This window comes from Sinocyclocheilus rhinocerous, unplaced genomic scaffold (genome assembly GCF_001515625.1).
Source record: "Sinocyclocheilus rhinocerous isolate Xijiao unplaced genomic scaffold, SAMN03320098_v1.1 scaffold604, whole genome shotgun sequence".
Lineage (NCBI taxonomy): Eukaryota > Metazoa > Chordata > Actinopteri > Cypriniformes > Cyprinidae > Sinocyclocheilus > Sinocyclocheilus rhinocerous.
The window spans coordinates 791,653-795,615 of record NW_015658518.1 but is presented as its reverse complement, the minus strand read 5'-3'; the positions used below and the strand labels follow the sequence as shown (position 1 = coordinate 795,615).

The window sequence follows — 3,963 nt, the reverse complement described above, 5'->3', positions numbered from 1 at the left end:
GCTTGAGGTATTCGGCCAATCACAACGCACTGGATAGCTGGCCAATCACAGCACACCTCGCTTTTCAGAACGATGAGCTTTGTAAAAATCGACGCGTTTCAAAAAGGCGGGGCATAGAGGAGAAACAATAATGTACAGTATGTGGAAAATAATATGTTTTTTGAACTTTAAACCGCATAAACACATTTCATTACACCAAATACACAAAATAGTGTTCTTTTTAGCAGCATCATATGACCCCTTTAAGTGAATTATAGTGTTTTTTTTATTTATTTTGACTGTATTCATATAATGGGAGGTAGTGGCAAAATTTCACCTGCAATGAGTCAGGCGTCACATTGCGACCTTTATAAATGTGAAAATGTCTGGGATTTTTAACAGATGTGTGTGTGTTTCTGGTGATCTGAATGAATGCACAGACAGAGCGTGTCGCTCCGACAGCGTGAGAACGTTCTCCGGGAGCGCCGATGTTACGAGATTATCGGTTTCAGTGGGCGGAGCAAACATGAATATTAATGAGTTTCCCGGACATGTGCGTGGAACCAAGTGGAACTGAGAATTTCAGTTCAAGCTCCTTGTATCTCAGCAGGTTTAATGGGATATTTTAAAAAAGGGTAAATATATTTACAGCGTTGCACAAACCTATGCAATTGTTCATCTTGTTCATCATTTTGTAACAGTTTATAATGTTTTTGTGCAGTCGTCACTGACTGAATGATTCAGCACACTGATTTCAGTTCGTTGTGCTGTAGCTTGCAATGCTTTAAAACTATGTCTGTTGTTAGTTGTTATCATTTGAGTACAACAGCTGAAATAAACTTGTATTTGTGGACTAATCGTTTTTCATCTATGCTGTAATTGTTCTTAAACTGTTAGGCTTAGGCCATATTTACAAAATGAATAGGAATATAAAGACCCCACACACAAGCATGAAGTGTTCCTTTAATAAGTACAATTTTGGATTAAACAAAATTGTATGGACAAATGTTTAAAAGTAGCCTACATTTGATACACTGTAAATGAGAAAACAAATACTTCACTGCATTTTATGAAATGTATATATTTAGATAATATTTCAGATAAAAAAAATATTTTATTAACAAATGTTTAAAGGTGTGCTTTTTTTAATATGATATATGCAATACTGTTCTAAGGATTTGTATTAGTAAGGTTATTTTTTCATGTTCACCAACTGCATTTAGGCTATCAGATTAAAAATATTGAAACACATTAATATTGTGAAATAATTTTACAATTTAAAATAAAGGTTTTCCCCCCTGTGATGTCAGATCTCCACTTCTCTTCAGTGTCTCATGATCCTTCAGAGATCATTCTAATATGCTGATTTGAAAGAAACATTTCTGATTATTATCACAGTTGAAAATGGTTGTACTGCTTAATGAAGTGTGGAAACCATTATACAGCGACAGGATTCCTTGATGAATGGAAAGTTCAGAAGAACAGCATTTATTTGAAATAGAAATATTTTTATAAATGTCTTTACTGTCATTTTTATTAAACTGATGCATTCTTGAAGAGCAAAAATATACATTTCTTACAGCTTGTAACACTCAAAAGAGAAAGGAAAAATTGAAATCGCATCATATGACCCCTTTAAACAAAAAAACCAAACAAAAAATCATAGCAATCCCTAACTTTTGAATGGTAATATAATGTATCAAATGCCAGAATCAAGTTAAGAAATGTCTTTTTTTAGCTTTATTGTGTCATTTTTAAACAGCAGATTCTACAAGGATGCTTACATCACACTATGTTGTCTTGTTTCGGTGCATAAATCTTTTTAGTTTGTAACAAGGATTCAATAGTGATTCATGCTCAAAATTCAGGAAAACTTTACTTTATCAATCACATCCTCCATGACTATCATTTTCCTGGATTTTGAGTGTGAATCACTATTGAATTCATATTTTTAAAAACAACATGTCACTGTCTCACATAATATCAAACATTCACACCAACACACATTTTACCAACATCTTATCAAAAGCTAATCAAGGCCACAATCCAATCTTTATTCCACTTTATTTTTTATAATTAGAGGCCCTTTTTATTTATTTATTTATGTAGTCATTTAGCAGATGCTTTACACATACATACAAAAAGAAAACAAGTAGAAAAAGAATAGAGAAAGCTAGTGCTAGTGGCCTTTTTTAAAACAAGCAGTTGGAAAAGTGCAAGTGTTGAGAGGGTCAAGTCAACAAATGTATTACAGAAAGTTTCTTATCTTAGGTCTTAACTTAATATATGATATGTTAAATTAGGATTTTTCACAAATTCGTATTACAGAAGCAAATCTTTACTTGATTTGGGATTCTTATCCTATCTTACAAATCGTATCTTATCTCTAGTAAGGAAATCTTAAACTGCATTATCAAGTTCGACAATCCACTCTCAGGTCTGTTACCTAGCAACCAACACTGTGCCAGCTGCTGATGAGGTAAACAAAATAACAGAAGCTACTTCACTTTGAAAATCACCTTTTGCAAAAAAACGTAAGGCATTAGTCACTTGCACTATAACCGGTAATGCTCCGTGACGCTTTGTTTGTCTCTGTAATGCTGGTTGCAGTTCCTGTACTAATATCATGTTGCGGAGCAGTTTGTAATTACTTATAAGTGTTTTGTCATCAAAATGCAACATCTTCAGTGTCCTCCAAGAGTCTTTCTACCATTAAACATCTCCGCTCTTCATTTTAAATTTTTAATAAATGTAATACCATTGTTGGACAGCGCAATTGTAAACTTTTTTTCCGTTAGCTTTCAAATAATTTTGAAGTTAGGACAGCTGTGTGGTTGTCCTAAAGTTAAGACCGTTTTTAGGATTTTTTGACAAGTTAAGAGGTTTCTGTAATACCCCCTTCCTATCTGTAATTAAGATAAGATAATAAACTTAGGAAATGCTGTTCTGTAATAGCTTTTGTCCTAAATGTGGTCCTAACTGAAATTACCATGATTACCAAACAGATAAGATAAGATTTTAAAGTTAGGATCTTTCTGTACGCCCTGGACCACAAAAGCAGTCTTAAGTCGCTGGGTATATTTGTAGCAATAGCCAAAAAGTTAGGACAGCTGTGGGGTTGTCCTAAAGTTAAGACAGTTTTTAGGATTTTTTTTGTCAAGTTAGGAGATTTCTGTAATACCCCCTTCCTATCTGTAGTTAAGATAAGATAATAAACTTAGGAAATGCTGTTCTGTAATAGCTTTTGTCCTAAATGTGGTCCTAACTGAAATTACCATGATTACCAAACAAATAAGATAAGATTTTAAAGTTAGGATCTTTCTGTACGCCCTGGACGACCCTTATGACTGGTTTTGTGGTCCAGGGTCACAAATAGATAAAATAGAATTAGAATACAGAGTGCTATAGTTAGAGGGTCAAATAAAGATGGAAGGCAACATGTTTTTGCAGCAATGTATGATTGTATCATAGTTTACAACCAGACAGCAGACAATTCACAACCAGACAACATGGAGAATGTAAGACATGGATCATGACACCAGTATACAAAAATATGTCTACAGAGACGTTTATATAGGTTTATTTCATTTGTTGCAGGCAGTGATGTATTCAACAAATGATAATAACTAATAACAGACACAGTTTTAAAGCATCGCAAGCTACAAATAAAGAGCACAAAGAACTGAAATCTACGGTGGCCGAGAGAGCTCAACGCGCTGCAACGAACTAGCTGAAGTTTGCTGTGCTTTATCCTAACATTACACAAAGAATGTCTGCAATCATTCAGTCAGGGACGACTGCACAAAATGTGCACTGTAAACTAATAAAAACATTATAAACGGTTACGAAATGATAAATGTAATTTGTGCAACGCTGGAAATATATTTACCTTTTTTTTTTTTTAAATATTCCATTAAACCTGCTGAGATATAAGGGACGTGAACTGAAATTCTCAGTTCCACCTGGATCCACGATCATGTCCGG

At 34.0% G+C, this 3,963-nt stretch overlaps 1 protein-coding gene and 1 long non-coding RNA gene across 3 annotated transcripts in view; one reads left to right on the top strand and one right to left on the bottom strand.

Annotated features, from left to right (window-relative positions):
• LOC107722468 (FYVE, RhoGEF and PH domain-containing protein 4-like) overlaps positions 1-3,963 on the bottom strand; it is a 45,742-nt gene that overhangs the window by 23,857 nt on the left and 17,922 nt on the right. The window lies entirely within an intron of this gene.
• Positions 2,462-3,963, top strand: part of LOC107722470 (uncharacterized) — an 11,109-nt gene continuing 9,607 nt past the window's right edge. The window contains exon 1 of the long non-coding RNA XR_001637810.1: positions 2,462-2,588. This is a non-coding gene — a long non-coding RNA (uncharacterized LOC107722470). The remainder of the gene's footprint in view (positions 2,589-3,963) is intronic.